This window comes from Pseudochaenichthys georgianus, chromosome 17, assembly GCF_902827115.2.
Source record: "Pseudochaenichthys georgianus chromosome 17, fPseGeo1.2, whole genome shotgun sequence".
Lineage (NCBI taxonomy): Eukaryota > Metazoa > Chordata > Actinopteri > Perciformes > Channichthyidae > Pseudochaenichthys > Pseudochaenichthys georgianus.
Window position 1 is genome coordinate 17458879 of NC_047519.1, and position 18848 is coordinate 17477726.

Sequence of the window (18848 nt, forward strand, 5' to 3'; positions counted from 1 at the left end):
CACACACACACACACACACACACACACGCAGTATCTCGCTCCCTTTCTCTTCCATTGATCCACCACACTAACGTTGATCAAGTTAGCTAGCAAGTTAGCAAGTTAGCTACAGTTACGTTAATGATAACCATGCTAATTTCACTTACCGGTTAAATTTGCGGAGCGCCGGGCTCGTTCTCTGTCACCTTTAGGACAGCCACCTGACATGGCTCTTCTTCTGTAGTGGTAATAGGGGAAAACTTCGGAAAACATTGAAATATTGTCGTCTGTTTTCTTTTTCATGTTTGCTTCCTGTTTAGCGCTCCGCGAACTTGAATGGTGGACGGATCAAATTCTGATAACGTTAGAGAAACTTAGGGTTTGTCAGAGCCGTGTGTTGCTGTTGCTTAGCAACAGGCCACAGGCGACAGAAGCTCCAGACGTCCAAAAGTATTAACGAAGAGGCGAAAGCGTGAAAGCACAGTCACAAAATGATGTTGTTACATATCATCGCTCATTTTTAAGAGGGTATACGGAAATCACTGGCATTTTCTAGTGGGTATACGGCGTATACCAGCGTATCACGTAGACTACACCACTGGATTCACCTACAGCCAATGATGCTGGGCTTATAGACCCAGAGCAAGAGGTCATCTCTCCACTGGTTCCTCAGCCAACATCTGTGCTTCACTGCGGCTCACAGTGTAACCTCAGACCTTTCCATCGTTCATCAGGTAAATGTAACACAGAAGTAGCGCGCCCATTTTACATCAAAACGCGGTAAAGACTCGGCATAGTTTTTGTACATGTTAAAAACATATTAGAAAAACATCTCAGTATGATGCAGGCTGTTACAACTCCAAGACTTGCTATGACCTCAATAATTAACATATACATGAATTAAAACATCTCAGCCCGAATGTCAACAAAACCTGAACATAAAGGTCATTCCAGAATTGGAGGACATTGCATGTCCCCCATATCAAAAATCTAATAATCCATGCGAGGGGTGTAACGGTATCCGTATTCGTCCCGTACCGTCATGGTTCGGACGTCACGGTTCGGCACATGCAGTCACACGGCGAATGCGCCTTTTTTTACGAGTGGGAAAAAAGTCTGTCACTCAGGGCAGTATTACACTATATATAATCCAGGGGGCGGTATTGCGCCTAAAAGCCAGCCATCCGTAAATAACAAATGAAGAACAAAACACAACAAAACGAACACAATACATGAAGAAGAAAAGTTAGCAGCTATGGTGAGTTCACACAACACACAGGAGCTACAGGAGGATATGTTTTTCCTGAATACATAAAAAAAAATTATAAAATAAAAGTTTGATTTTTCAAAAATGTTGGTGTCTAAATTGTCCTCCAATTCTGGAATGACCCATAAGCTTTGTAAAGGTAGATTGTATGGCAGGGCTGTTGTTTATGGCAGGCAAAATTATATAATATATATCTTTTTATCCTAGCTGTCCAGGTACAGCCCAGGATGGTCAGTGTGGGGTGTCAGACAGAATCTCCACTGCCCAGTCCTGCACACAGTGATGATGAGTCATCTTATGTAACCATGGACCACCCTGGGGATATGCCATGGAGCCCAGAGGAGGAAATGATGAGCGAGTCGTCTGACGAGGAACCATCAAAAGAGCCACTGCAGCGAACTAATGTTGATCTCAAGTATGGCTTAAATAATACTTTATTCCGAGTGTGCTTGCTTTTCTCTTTGAAAGTCATCACATAACGGCATTGTAATACACGGTTTGGCTGCATTACATATTACATATCTGCCGTAGTTCTGTATTTATAGAGCCCTGATGAGAAGACTTCTAGACAAACATGAGGAACTGAAAACGTGACGTGGATCATAAATATATCAGCCATTAAACAACATCTTACATTTATTTTCACACAATACGTCTCCTTGCAGTATCAACACTAATTCGGCTGACTTTTATATTTGATCCAAATGGTAGATAGGCTGTATTTACACCATGAATGTGCACAGCTGATTTAACCTAGTGGTTAAAGCATGTTATTGAATTTCATTATTTTTATTATTAGATATTAATAGGATCCCTATAAAGTATATTCATTACTCGTTATTCTCTACTAATAGTTAATTAAAGACTGTATATCATGACTATTTTGCACATCCCTTTCAAGATTTTCTAAGGTTTATTGACATATCATATAGGCCTACACAACTATGGTGTAGTTCTGCACTGAATGAAAAACTTGGGTCGCAGGTTCCTCAATAGTGCATTACAAGACATCTATCAATATTTGTGTACCTCCAGCAATGTTAACTATGTTGAAGCACTTATTTTAACTGATATTATACATAATGTATTATACTCTTATAAGATCTATGTAGATATTTCATCTCCGGCCTTGTCAGGTATTGAACAATCAATAAAGAAAGAACACAGAATTGTTAAATATAAAACACAGAATTTGTGTGATTATACTAAATTATTTACAAATAAACACCACTGCATATTTAACTGTTACACATGCTGATGTAACGCAAATGTTCCAACTTGGGATCAATAAAGTATATCTTATCTTAAGCTGATCGATGGCTACTGCCATGTTTGCAAAATGTGCCTCTGAACCTTGACAAGTGCATGTTTCAGGCTTATCAATTAATGTAATGTAATGTTATCAATTAACGACAGGGGTCACAAACATAAGACCAGCTGTTAAATAAAGCTCTTCTGACCTTAGCTGGCATGTGTGTATATATATTAATGCTGCCCATTATGGGCACAAGCAACTTTCACCCATTTATTAATTATATGTTTTAAATGTGAGTGTTTCCTATCCCCTAAACCTCCAGGGATGTACACGTCTTTTAAAACTACAACTCCCAGTAGAGACGTGCCTGTCTTCTGCCATCCTTTACTCCGAAAAAATATTTGTTTCTCCGAATCGAAGGGGAAAAATACAAAAGCATTGCACACAATTTAAACCAATCAATGTTGTGTAATTAACAAGGATAATCTGGTATTTTTTAGTCGATGAGTAGTGCAGATATCACTATAAAATCAATCGACAGTAAGGGGAATACTTACTTCCGGGTGTACAATTCTCCGTTATCCAATGAGAATGGACGCTCTCATTGCCTTTAAGGGCAGTCGACACAAACGAATGCCGTGCTTCCATCAGTGTCCATAGAAGCATATGGACATCCCGGAAAGCTGAAAATGGACGCTAAGGGCACCCCCTTGCGTTGGAAAAAGCCGACACAGGGGACTTGACATAACGTCAATATAGGCCGACCTGGGAGTGAGGATGTGTTGCTGAAACATCTTAGTCGTCCAAGTGCTTGTTGGTGCTTAGTTTATTTTGGTTCCAGAGCCCTCCATCAATATATAACCCGTGCTAACACATTAACAAGGCGTTATATAAATAACATCTGATATTATCACACAATCGTGCTTTATCAGTGTAGGTAATACATGCATATGTAGACAATTCTAGTAACATCAGAACAACATATGTGTTTGTACTAGGGATGTACATCTCCATCACTGAGGCCGATGCGATGCGCATCTCGATACGTTGCCACGATACGATACATTAACGATACATTTGAAACACCAGACGATGCGATACGATACGATTCACCCCTGTTGCGATACAGTTCGATACGATTTGATTCAACATTATGCGATTCGGTGCGATACGATGCGATTCAACACTATGCAAAAATAATGATACTTCAACATGGTACGACAGAGGATTTTTGTTTTATTCCTTATATGCAGCAAATCATACATTAACAAAAAAGTGCTTTACATATTTGGTACTGCACATCCCATCATGCCATTTATTTTTTTACCTTTAAAAGCTCTCCAGAGTACAGTACAATTGTATAACACCTCACAGTTAAACAATGTAAGGATGCATTGCTCATGATTAACAAATAACAGCTACCATGGTGCCATGCCCATACAGCTGCCAGCCTGATGTGCTTAACACTCATAGGCTAACTCACCAGTGAGCAGGAAGCAGTGGGTTCTATAACAATAAAGAATATAAATAACCTTTCACAAACAGGTATTTCATAACTGCTTATAGTAAGAAAGACATTTAAATTATTATTGGCCTTCACAGGCTGCTGTAAACTAAACACCACTCTCTCTGACAGAACACCTCACTGAGTGATTGAACTCATATGTCTAACTTTCAGGTTTCTCTTTTCAGCCACAGACCCCATGTCGCCTCTTTATGTGCGTCGCTAAGTTCCTCGTACTACGTGTGTACTTTAAAGTGGCTCGGCATCGTTAACAATTTGCGAGCGATTTTTCAAGTTGACCGTCTGTAGTATATAGTGCCGCGCACATATACCATCAGGACGTTACTGATGGGGTGCGGCTGCGGAGTGATACTGTGTGTATGCAAACCCGCATCAAGGACGGATCTATGTATCATGGCTGTAGACCTGTTAAGTAATAAAGATACCTCATACAAAGGTCTACGGATACCTTATTACTCTCCATGACCTGCGGTCAACTATATAGCATGAAGGATTATTACACCGTCTTTCTTGAACAATCCGAAGTGTTGCAAACGTTTGATTTGTAGGTATTTTTCGGTGCGCTGTGTTTCTCTTTCTCCTCAACTTCCGTGTGGGTTGATAACTGAGACTCTCGGCCTCCGTAGTGGCGAAGCAAATATCAAAGATCGTCTCTGCTGAGCGTTGACAAGATGAGGGGATTTTATATGAATGAATCGGTTTTTTACCGATGCAAAGACGCTACGCAATCGATGCATCGCGAGTTCAACCCAAACTGTAGCCGATGTGCACTCTTTCAACCGGTGCACTCGCATCTTGAACGTTTATGCCGGTGCACCGATGCGAATCGGTGAATCTTAACATCTCTAGTTTGTACAGGAACAACTGCAGCCATTAAACTGGAGAGGGTGACTTTGAGAACAGCATTGGTGAAGGATGTCCGGAAGTTGTCTCCACAGCATCAGACCTATTCCCTGCCCTGGAGGCATTTCACTCCCTTATCCTCCACTTTGCACCAAAGCACACTGGGTTCTCCTTCCTTGGGATATACAGCAGGTAAATATGATGTGATGGTGAAAGAATGTGTACGGCTTAGGGATGTTAATAATTAACCATTTAACCGTTAACGGACAATACGAAGTGTAACCGACTAATGCTATCAGTTAAACAGTTTATTCACATATGTACAAACAACTTGTGAACTGCATAATCTGCTGTCTCTACAGGCTTCTCATGGCAGCTCTGAACTTTAACCACAATAGCAGCAGAGAGGTTGCTCGAACCAGTGATCAGGCATGAGAATCACTCACCTTTCGGCGAAATTCGCCGTTTTGAATCCAAAATAGGTCGTTTGTGTGATTCATGTAGATCTGCAATAAAAATATTTTTGGGGTATGGGGGGGGTCTGGGACCCGGAGTAATCTGTGGCCGCGAGCTGTTATGTGCCATCATGACACGCATGGTGTTCTTTTTTTATATATTATAATGCAGCGCGAGCTGTGTGCTCGAGTCTTCCTGTCGGCTCTGCTGCTCCGCGATGATGGTCTAGCTAGCTTCATCAGCCACATTAGCTACCGGTGCGTTCGTTAATATTAACTGTGCGGTCCGGAGTCACTGTGGCACAGACTGACCGCTGGTGAACAGCTGTTATAACGGGCCGTTCAGGTGTTCAGAGCAGAGCTCCCTGTCGGAGCGCAGAGCGTGATGTGCACTGAAAAGTGTTTCTGTCACAATATTATCGTTGAGCTAGCTAGCTAGCATACATTGTCACTATCTGCTAACGTTAGCTTTAGCCTTCGTTTTCTAATAGTTTTTTTTCATAGGCGATAAACGGAGGTGGTATAAGTATAGATCTTCTACTTGAGTAAAAGTAGAAGCACTCAGATATTGTACTAGAGTAAAAGTAGAAGTACTCAGATCTTGTACTTGATTAAAAGCAGAAATACTCAGATATTGTACTTGATTAAAAGTAGAAGTACTCAGATCTTGTACTTGATTAAAAGTAGAAGTACTCAGATCTTGTACTTGATTAAAAGCAGAAATACTCAGATCTTGTACTTGAGTAAAAGTAGAAGTACTCAGGTCTTGTACTTAAGTAAAAGTAGAAGTACCAGAGTGTAGGAATAGGTATACTCTGTTAGTAAAAGTACTGCATTCAAAATGTTCCTCAAGTAAAAGTAGAAAAGTATTCTCATCAAAATATAGTGAAAGTAGCGACAGTAAAAGTAGTCGTTGTGCAGATTGGTCCATTTCAGAATAATATATATGATATGTTTTATAATGATTGATCAATCAATCAATCAATCAATGTTTATTTATATAGCCCAATATCACAAATGTTACATTTGTCTCAGTGGTCTTCACAGTGTGTACAGAATATCAGTATGACAATACGACACCCTCTGTCTTTAGACCCTCACATCGTACAAGGAAAAACTTCCGAAGAAAACCCAGTTTAAAGGGAAACATGGGAGAAACCTTAGGGAGAGCAACAGAGGAGGGATCCCTCTCCCAGGACGGACAGACGTGCAATAGATGTCGTGTGTAAATTGAAAAGATAATACATTTGCAACATAGGTAGTCCAAATGTTTGGAAATGCATGTGTGTATAATAGGAAGATGAATCCACGAGGATATCCATCCAGGACCGATGATCCAGGACCACAGCCACGACTCAAGATCCAGCGCTCGCGATCCAGGACACAGGACCGCAGGATCATCCATGACTCCAGATCCCGGCATATATAGACACCAAAAAGAAAGAAATGTGGGGAAGCTGGGTTAATCGGAACATGAGAGTACACAGGTACAGACAGAGAGAAGGAAGAAGTAAGATGTCCCCCGACAAACTAAGCCTATATCAGCAAAACTAGGGGCTGAATCTAATCAGCCCTAACTATAAGCTTTATCAAAAAGGAAGGTCTTAAGTGCACTCTTAAAAACGGATAGGGTGTCTGCCGCCCGAACACAAACTGGAAGCTGATTCCACAAATGTGGAGCTTGATAAGAAAAGGCTCTGGCTCCCATTGTACTTTTAGAGATTCTAGGAACAACCAACAACCCTGCATTCTTGGAACGCAATGCCCTAGTAGGACAGTAGGGTATAATGAGTTATTTAAGGTAAGATGGCGCCTGCCCATTAAGGGCTTTGTAGGCGAGAAGAAGAATTTTAAATTCTATCCTGTGTTCTATAGGCAGCCAGAACAGGAGTAATGTGGTCCCTTTTCCTAACTCTGGTTAGTACACGAGCCGCAGCATTTTGAATCAGCTGAAGCGACTTGACTGACTTCTTGGTACTCCCTGATAATAAAGAGTTAAAATAATCCAGTCTAGAAGTAACAAATGCATGGACTAGTTTCTCTGCGTTTTGAGGCAAGATATGCCTGATTTGTGCAATGTTACGTAGATGGAAGTAGGCGGTCCTTGAAATTGATTTTATGTGGGCGTTAAAGGATAAATCCTGATCAAATATAACACCAAGATTCCTTACAGTCTCACTGGAGGCCAAATTAATGCCATCCATAGTTAGTATATCTTTAGATAATTTGTTTCGTAGATTCTTCGGGCCAAGTACAATAACTTCAGTTTTGGTCGTGTTTAACATCAAAAAGTTTACGGTCATCCACGTTTTTAAGTCCTTAAGGCAGTCTTGAATTTTATTTAGATGATTAATTTCATCAGGCTTGATTGATAAATATAGTTGAGTATCATCCGCATAACAATGAAAGTTTACAGAATGATTCCTTATAATATTGCCTAATGGAAGCATATATAATGTGAACAAAATAGGTCCGAGCACTGAGCCCTGTGGCACTCCATGGCTAACTTTGGTTTGCGTGGAAGATTCATCGTTGACACGTACAAACTAAGAGCGTTCAGATAGATAGGACCTAAACCAGCCTAACGCAGTTCCCTGTATGCCAACTAAGTGCTCTAGTCTTTGCAATAGGACTGCATGGAATATTCAAAATGTTCTTCCGGGGGAGCATGCCCCCGGACCCCCCTAGAGGGATAATATCCTTCTCACCTTTTTCACCCCTGACCCGTTTTCATGCCTGAGTGATGGTGAGGTGCGTTATGCAGTTCGCTACCCAAGCTTCTGCAAAGGTGGCTGGGTAGTTCGCCCTATCAAGGAGAAGCCATCATACGGTTAGCTGTTTTACTCGGTCCCTAAATATTATTTATTGTGTGATGCATCTATAATATCACTGAATGTGATCACTTGTTTCCTTCCTTCAGCATACGCTGCAGCCCAGATGGAGTCTCTGAGTGAGGGCTACTCCAGGTCACCAGAGACTCTACGAGAGAGCAGTGCAGTCTTGTCCTCCACTGCCCCTGCCCCCCTTTCCACTTCCTGCCAGGAGATCACCAAGGATGAGGCAGTTGGCCTTTATCTGGCACGGCATTCCCGGTTTAACACAGGAAATTAGTGTGAAACCAGCAGATTCTAAAGGAACAAATTGTCTGGCTTCTGGCTTTGGCTTCTGATTGTCCACACTCCCATGTGGACTCCCTTGTGGTTGGACGCTGGTCTTAGTGCCCCACACACACACACACACACACACACACACACACACACACACACACACACACACACACACACACACACACACACACACACACACACACACACACACACACACACACACACACACACACACACACACACACACACACACACACACACACACACACACACACACACACAAATAGTGAGAACAAATCATATTGAAGGTAAGGCTTCAGATTATCTACAAATATTTTTTAACCAACCTTTGAGAAGAAATCCATGCCTACACACAGCAATTTCAACACCTTCTTCATCCAACTTGTTGGCTCACTTAGAGGTCTCCCTTGCTGCTGTCCAGTGAGATTCCCCACACATAAACATATTAATATATACACATATTCTATTTCTATTTCTATTTAAAATGTGTGCATGTTATTATAAAGTTGTGTATATTTACAGACTGTTGCAAAAACTAAGAAGTAGTAACATTTTCTTGGCTGTGGACTTGTACTCTACATAAATATGTTGAGGTCATGGTAATCTAATTCAATAAAAAATAACTGCAATGAACAGATAGCATTTTCTGACTCGTAAAATGATTGGATATGGTGTAATTTGGTAAATGATTCTGTGTTGAAAAATGTATATCTTTAAAAACTGCATTGGTGTATTAGGGCGGGCCATACTATTTTTTTTTGTAAATCGATCGAGAGGAGTGTTCAAATAACGTATTTTGGTGGTTAATAATGAAAATACACTATCTATCAATCAATCAATGTTTATTTGTGTAAATTGAAACAATACCACATTTACAGCATAAGTAGGCAACATGTTTGGAAATGCATATGTATGCGAACACATAGTGCGAACACAATATGATTGTGATTAATTGTATTGATCGTCACCAAAATGAGGCCACTCAAAACCTTTGTAAATTCCTCCTCCTTCTTCTGGGAACTGTCTTCTGATGGCAGACACAACACATGAGGGTAAGGGCTTCCTAATGTGCCTGCCTAGAACTCCATAGGCCCAGCGGATGACCTGCCTGTAAGAAGTGTAGCGGTATTGCCTGGGGATAGGGACACAATATCTACAGGTAAACTTGATAGCCTTGTTAACATCATCAACAAGTGTTATATAGTATATAATCTACAGGTTCTGGGTTTTGAAACCTGCTAAACACTCGGGTTCAATAGCAACTGTATTATCTTTAATAGTATTTATCTTTTTAATTGTAATCTAAACATACTCACGTCTGCTGGCCTGAAGCGGGCCATGCTCCTGCATGCTCCTGAATGCATGCTCCTGAATGCATGCTCCTGAATTTCATGTAGGCTATCTGTAGCACAAAGGGATTCAGACAGCATGCTTCAAAGCCTGGGTGCAGTGTCAGGCATGTTATGTCTGGTCTGGGGGTGAGGTTCTCCACCAGGGCCCAGAAGGGATCCACCTCCCTGCAGCACATGCTCTCCACAGCTGAGGTCATGGGCTGGCATTCCCCACACAAGCACCTACAAAACAAAACGTTTATCAGGAAACCGTATTACATCTTTCCCCCCTCCTTCCCTGCTCTCTCTCTCTCCTCCGGTACAGCACCATAACGCAGTGTGGAGTTGCATTAGGTAACGCGAGATACGGCTGATACTTGAGCATTAGTTTCAGTTATGGATCAGTATCAACAGTTCTGCCAGTAACGTTACTATATTATCAATGCTACTTTAGTTATAGCCTGATATATGATAGCTAACTTTACAATGTTGTGATGTGACATTAGCTAACATTCTGTAGCCAACGCCGGACACTCAGCAAGATAGCTGCCCCTTCCCTGCTCTCTCTCTCCCCTCCGGTACAGCTCCGAAGGTAGTGTGGAGTTGCATTAGGTGTTGTGAGTCTTGAGGTTTTTACAACCCAACTCGTCCCCGCGTTTCGTTTTGGCGAGTCCTGCTTAAAATCATAACAGGAAGGAAATCAGAAGACACCAGGATACCAGTTAAACAATAATCTGTTTTAATTATACAAGGTAATAATGCAATACAATATAATACATTACCATACAATCTAAAATAATATACGTAATGTAAGGAGTACTCCTGCCCTGGTTCACGTGCCACTTCGATCCTTCAGCCTTGGCAGCGCGAGAAGAGAGAGCAAACCGAACAGGCCGAACAGGCTTTCATACCAAAACAAACAGGAAGGGGTTGGGTCAGCTGGTCATCTTTTCAGGTCATCTCATTGGGAGATACAAAATATGCTGTCTCACAGTGAATCAGCGCGTGCCAGCAGAGAACCAAACAGTTTCAGTTTGAAGCAAAACACATTCTTATCATGTAGCTTATCACACAATAGTCCATATGTTTTCCTTTATGAAAGCCATACTTGTTGGGAATGTATCAGTCATCATCTCATGACCTCCTCAGGACCAGCTAACCAACAGAGCTTAAAGGAATGGTATGCTCATGACACTCATTTTTAAATAATTATCATCCGATAAAACAGACCAGTCTCTGCCAGTCTTTCTTTTTTTTTTTTTAATCCGATGACATTATCAGTGATTTTAAACTGATTATATACCGAAATAACATCAACACTGTGGGCGCCGCCATTTTCCGGACGTGACGTAAACCATGCGTTTGGTTTTCGAGGACACGTTGATCTCCATGTTATTTACTGTAGTTTCTCTCTTCAAATATGCCTCACTGTATCGCGAAATATTGCCACAATTCTGGTAGGAACAATCCACGGAATGCTTAGTTCCATCTGTTGCCAAAAGGTAAGCGTAAGAAGTACATTCAGAGGCAGTGGCTAGCGAAATGTGGCCGGCCCGAACCGAAAGATTCACAGGCTCATGTATGCAGCGAACATTTCAAATTTCCGGACGACTACTCTGAGAGTATGATAAAACATAACATGGGATTTATGGAACAACCATTACTTAATGGAGATGCAGTACCATCGGTCTTTCTGGTGTCATCACCGACCAGGACACCAGTTCGGCCAGTTGAGAAATCGCCCTCTGCAAGTGTGAAGCGACGGAGGAGCAGAAGTAGTGCTCGGAGTAAGAATAAGGTATGTTATAGCGCATTTCCATTGCAGCGGCTAGTCCCGTTTTAACGTCCTTTAGCGTCCAGGCCAGGACAGTTTTTGGTGGCCTTTCCATATAGCGTAGTACCGACTAGTGTGTATTTTCCCCCAGTTTTTTCCGGCCCCATAAAATCGTGATTCTATGGCCAGGGACAACGAAGCTGAGTATGCTAAACTAGAGAGTGAATCGCTAGCAAGGGTGGTACTACATGCATACATATAGTATCTTATATCATCTTCCTATTATACACACATGCATTTCCATACATCTGGACTACCTATGTTGCAAATGTATTATCTCTTCAATTTACACACGGCATCTATTGCACGTCTGTCCGTCCTGGGAGAGGGATCCCTCCTCTGTTGCTCTCCCTGAGGTTTCTCCCATGTTCCCTTTAAACTGGGGGTTTTCTTTGGAAGTTTTTCCTTGTACGATGTGAGGGTCTAAGGACAGAGGGTGTCGTATTGTCATACTGATAAAACATCAAAACTTCTTCCTCTGCTGACGAGTCCGAACTCAAATATTCAGCCATGTTTCCGTGTGTTGACAAAGTGAACGCATGGATGACGTCACGGCCATCACGTGACTACTGCAAATGGCAAAAATGGCGGCGGCCAGACGGAATATAAAGGTTTTGATAAAAAAGAGCTATAAAATCATTATTTACCAGGGAATATCGCTGATTTCTTCAGGGTATGGTTTAAACATAATGTTTCACTAAATACTGAAGTTTTGATTAATTATCTAATGAGTGGACCATTCCTTTAAGTGTCCTCGTACCCCCCCGGCCCTCTCTGAACTTCCATCCACCCGAAGTCAGCTTACCCAGAATCAGAAGGACCATTGTCTCTCTTAACTGTGTGACTCAATTATCAAGGCCTGCAGGATGCGCATCATTAATTTAAGAAGAATTTAACAATTATATCTGGGGAAAATGTCCCTCGCAATTTGCAAAGCCTATCAATGGTTTAACCAAGAAAAACACTCAAAGGGGTAATCTTTTCACTGAAAACAGAACTCACAAGTAATTATGCATCTTCCCTCCTCAAAAATAGCCTAAAAACACCCTTTTGATAAAAGGGTAAAAGTGAAAGAAAAAGACTATTGCGCTAATCTCCTTTTAAGAAAAAGGGAACATTGTTTCAGGAATCTATAAAAAACCTCTCTATATTGAAGAGGAAAAATGTACTTTTTGTTCCTTCAACTATTAACACACAGGAATGTATAAACCCACACATATAGTAGGGATAACATGATGCAATACACCTCATATATGGGTGACATTAAAATGAATATACCAAAAATATGCTGCATTATTTCTTCTGCATAATACCTTACATCAATTTCCACAATTCCCCCTTTTGCACTCTTTTAAAAGAGAGCAACTTACACAAGGCACTTGAAACATAACTATTGTCATTCCTCTCCACTGTGTTCGTCTCTCAACATTATATTTAGAGCCCTTTAAACATTTGGAAACAGCCCATCATAACAATTTATTATGACAGTGGAGAGGGAGACCAAACCATGTCAAAAAACTGCGTCCTTGTCTGCTGAGTCTCTATACTTGTCCTCTCCCTCCGAGACATAGGCCAACAGCGGCATTTTATACGGAGGGGGAGAAGCAGCTTTTCCCTCAATGGTGGAACTGATTAGTCTGACACATAATGAGCGGATGCACGGCACACAACAACACCCACATGTTATTAAAATGGCCAAAAAAGTAGCTACAGAAAAAAAAGAGACATTATTAAACCCTTCCATTGACCAAACATGTTAGTAAACCACTCTTCAAGGGGGTTGTGTATCCCTGATTGCTCATGCATAGTTTTAGATAGGATACGAAGACCTTCTAAGGCTCTCGTCACGGAACCGTCCGGCGCCGTGTTGTTGGGAATAAACGTACAGCACATATCCTTGAACATTGAGCAAACACCCCCTTTCTCCACCAGAAGCATATCCAGCGCCATCCTATTCTGCACAGCCATAAGGGACGTTGGACCTAATTGTTCAGCCAGGCCTTCTACCGCGTCCCTAGTGAGATTGGCCAATCGGAGTATGTTGTAATGGACATAGTTGATCCTTTCTACATTTTTGACAGGGGTAACGGGGAAGATGGCAGAGATAACTGGAAAACTTTCAAACCCTGCTGCTATTTGGTCAGCTAGTTTGTATTCATTAGGGACCCCTCGTGGAACTCCTATGTAGACCCTCCAGAAAAACGCGGGCAAAAATCCTTGATTATGCGTTCTAAAATCCTTGATTATGCGATCAAACATGCGGGGTTTTATGTGATTTTATGCGGTGAAATTGCGGGAAGTTGCGAAATATGCGGAAAGTTGCTAAAAATGCGAAAAAAAATAATATTGGGCTGTCTTATTTATTTATTTTCTCTCACACACAACCTGCCACTAACGTTAAACCCCTTTACTATTCAATTAAACACATTCAATGTTTATTTAAATTGGGCTATTTTAATCACACACACACACACACACACACACACAACACACAGACACACACACACACACACACACACACACACACACACACACACACACACACACACACACACACACACACACTTCTCCGCCTCATTCTGTTTTCATTTACTTGTTCGTTATCTGACCAGCTTCAATCTTGTAGGCTTCTCACCTCGTTTCTTGTAGCCCTCGAAAGGGTTTTGGAGGTTGATGCCTCGGTGAACGTGAGTTGTTTGGCTTTCTTGTCCGCAGCAGCAGAAAGCATTTTCAAATCTTTGAATGAATCAAAGTGGGTCGTCACCATCGATGTTCTCTTATGCTCCAACACACAGTTGCACGGGGTGCAGAATAGTTTCCCCCCACTTCCGTGCAAGACATCGGGGTACTGCTTTGCCCGGTCTTTAGCAGAAATGTTCGTCGGTAAATGAGATGGATTAGATTTTTTCATCTTGGTGTTTTCTCTCTCGTGTGAGCTCCACACGTTCACTCTACAGTGTTGTTTACCTTCTGTGATGTGCGAGCTGATGACGTTGCGTCATCATCATCATCAATTCACGTCAAGACGAGTTAACTTTTTTTTTTCTCAACATTGTGTGGAAAAATGCGGGGATTATGCAGCCTTTTGATAAATATGCGGCCTTTTAAAAATCTGCGCCATTTTGCTGATTATGCAGTAAATTCTGCGATCGCAGAATCGCGTTTTTCTGGAGGGTCTACCTATGGAATCGATAAAGGTGGGAGAATTGAGGGATAAAGCAAACGTGTCTCTGGTGTCCCTTCTAGCCAGTACATGTAGGGAGGTTTTAGGGTCCGTGGGCACCAGTTTTTTCCCTAGCAACATTAGGGGTGCATGGAGACGCACCATAGCACACAATCCTACAGATAATTCGGGGATACGGGTGTACAGGCGGTGGCCCCCACAATAATAGTAGAGACCAGCCCTGGCCCAATGTCCTATACTAGTGCTAGACACGGTGTGGTTACACCAATCTGTAGGGATATTTCTTAGGTCAAAACGTGGAGATTTTTGGACCATGGTGAAACAGGTGTACCCACCGGCGCCTCTGCTAGCCGTGAATAGGCCTGTCCTAGTACCATTATCAATTGGAGGGAAAACCTTGGCCAGGGTGGTGCAGTTAGGAGGACTAGCCATCTTGGTCAGCTGTAACATACAGTTGTAACCCCAGGTATCTGTGAGAAACAAGGGCGCAGGGTCAGTGACTAATTGCGGGCGGGCCGTGGCACAGGCTAGGCAATCCCCTGCCATTTGTTCTTGGGCTGTCCGAGCAACCCATTTTAACCATAAATTGTCATCTGTGTATCCTGTGGCCATTTGGATGACGTCTAGAGGTTGAAGTTGGCTATAATCCCCCGTACATTTATCTGTGCATGTGATTTTAGACAGGTATTTAACCTTAGGTCCTGCCTGAGGAAGGTTTTGCTTTACCTTTGGTTTAACTTTAATTTCGAAGAGGCCTTGTGGCGAACCCCTTCCTGCATGTACTGCGAGGACATAAAGTCCAGCGTCGGAGAGCACGTCATTCTTTAGCGTTATGAGTACCGGATTACAAAACCTGCCGGAGCACGGAACGCCTGTGTTTCTCCTAACCACTTTCATTCTATATTTGAGGGATTTAACAATTTCCGCCGATCGGTAAGGTGGCATGTATCCCCAGTCATCAGGACCCGAATTTACTATGACACCGGCCCAGGACTCGCAGGAGCAACCGTAGGTGTATTTAACGAACACATGAGGATCGCCTTTGATTCTAACTGTACTGCTTTGGTAAACGTAAGGACTGCTTTTGACCTTGTCTTGGATGGTTCTATTACATGCCGCTGGGGCTAAGCAGATGTATTTGGCTAGGTTGGAATAGGTCCTGGCGAGGTTTCCGCAGGGGGCAATTTTGCACAGGTCGATTTGTATTATTCCATTACTACCTTCTTGTAAAAAGAAGATTTGTTTAGGAGACATGGTGGTAACTACTACCTCATATTTGGCCCGTTTGACCCTAGTTACGGACTCATCTGGCGGGGGAGTGGAGTCTGGGTGGTCAATGGAATCACATAAGATTAAAATAATGGCAACAGTCACAGTAGAAAACAGGACTAAGCCTGTGAAACATTTCCAGTTCTCATACAGATGTAGCGCTTCGTTTCAGACGCCTACCCGTGCGGGTCCGTGATCGGCACGGGGTGGGCGCCTGCTGATAAGGAAAACCCCCCTGCAGGACTTTAAACGCCCCCTTGATAAATACATTTAATTATAATGAAACCAGCTGCAATGGATCATGGATCCACCAGGGGGAGCCGTGAAAAGCTGCCACACTGAAACTCATGTGAAATAAACAGCTGATCTACAGGTATCTGATATAGCGGATATTTGTTAAGATCCATATATGTCACGGATAGGATCATATTCTGTGCTTAAGTAAGAGACATGTAATCATTTACTAAACATCACCATGTTTTTATTTAACAAAATAATGTTTAATTCACGTTGGCGTAAGTACAAAACCATCGCTATGTTTTTAGATCAGGAAATGCATCCAGGGTCAAACAAACGATGTTCGATCGTCATCCTCGCATTCATTTAATGTATCATATGTTCGCGAGTTGAAATGAATGCACTACATTTAATCCACGTGAGTTTACAACAACAACAATAATCGCTTTGTTTTTATATCACATCCGACCGGAGGAAAATGCAGCGGCTCTCACTACCGATCACCCTAATCCCACGGGCAAACAATAATATGTACAGTGTTAATAGTGTACTGTATTATTAGTGTCTAATATTACTGCTATAATAATCACACATTGAGTTGTTGAGATCAGACCGTCGTTTTTTTTTAAACGCTCTGAATGAAACGGCAGCTCTCAGGTGATCAGCTGTGTGTTTACACAATAAAATATGCATAGTAATTTAATACCTTCCAACACACATTGTAAGAACAGTTCTGTTTCATATGAGTGTTGAGAGCTGTATCCACAAATCTACTAATTTTGCCCTCAGTGCACCAGATTGATGCATTTAACTTCAATTTAAATAAAAACATCTTCTGTTGTAACAAGAATAACATTATAAATAGTAACATAGCATGGTATTGCACATTTACTGTAGCTTTGAGTGTTACTGGCCTGAGATTTTTTTATTACATGAATGAAGGTGACTGAGGCTTTTTAATATAGACCTTTCAGTGTCCCACATTTTGCACAGAACTGTCCCACATTAGGAAAACAGATTGTCTGAGACAACTTGGCACTAAGAGTACTAATATGTCTACCATTTCTTTTATGAGTTTAATATCTGCATGTTCTCTTTTGGTTTGATTAGGACACATCCTGGGGATTTCAGAATGTTACTGGATTTTGATTTATTGTATCGGCTTCATGTCGCAATATATTCCCGAAGTCTGAAATGCAAAAATGTTCCACATTAGGGCAATTCAACCTACATTTAATCATTTTGTTTATTTTTAACGAAATAAATGTGGTTTAATCCATCATGAAATTAATATAGGCTATTTACTTAGTACATATCTGACATTAACGATTAACACACTTTTCATACTGCTCACAGGCTGATATCTAGTGTATTCATACCCCTCACTGTTTATTCATCATTCAATTCATTATATATTTTATTCTGTAGATTGTGAACATTACTTTTCACTTTACTGCTTGTTGCACCTGGTTAGAAGCTAAACTGCATTTCGTTGTCTCAGTAGGCCTACCCCCCATGTGTCCTATGTATGTTGGGGACCCTTTGTTTAAAACTAATTGGCCATCGGAATGTGTGTCACATTCCACAGCTCTCCCCCCCCCCCCCCCCCTCCTGTGATCCCCCACACACAGAGAGACACAGGGAGATCGCTCTTCTGAAGAGAGCGGAAATAATGATATTGCAAGTTAGAAACGTAAAATGCATTTTGACAGACACTTGGGGGAAATATGCTGCATTTTGAATGTCCGATAGTCCACCATTTCCACCGGAAATATCAAACATTTAATAAAAGTGAAAAACAATGAACAAGACTTAACGTATTCATCATAATTAATTATATTTATTTCGTTTCGTAGGATTTTTGACTTTGTTTAGAGCAGTGATCTTCTACTATATGAACATTTTGGACCCAAAATCACAAAAAAAACGTAAAAACAGATTTTGAAAATGATTTTATTTTTCATAACACAAACATACACAACGAAACCATTTAAAAGCTGGAAATATATACATGGGATGTGACTATGATAATGTGAAAGTTTGATTGAGGTAGCATGGGATTTCATTCTGATAAGGCAAAAGTGTTATTATAAATATAATACAAATATATACACATTATGTACAAAAATCAGTTTGTTCTGTCTTTATCTGTGCCACGCTTCAAAGCGGTTTCTGTCAACTACGACACAGAGGGCAACATCACAGATTCCTCCTCCTCCATGTCAAAAAACAAGCTTAAAGCTTGACTCACGTTCAGAGTTCTCTTCATCATAGTTGAGTCTTCAAAACTCTAAATCTATCGAACTATATCTAAATTCTCAATGTTTGTCTGTCACTTTACTTCAATCGCAGTCTCCCGCAGCCTCTCTTCGTCTCCCGCCGCCTGTCTTCGTATATCTTCGTCTCTCTCCATTTCCCGCCGTCTCTCTTCGGTTCCCGCCGTCCCTCTTCGTCTCTTTTCGTCTCGTTTCGTATCACTCCGTTTAACTGATTACCTCACCCCCTCCCTGGTAAACATCCTGTTGAGCAGAATCTACAGTT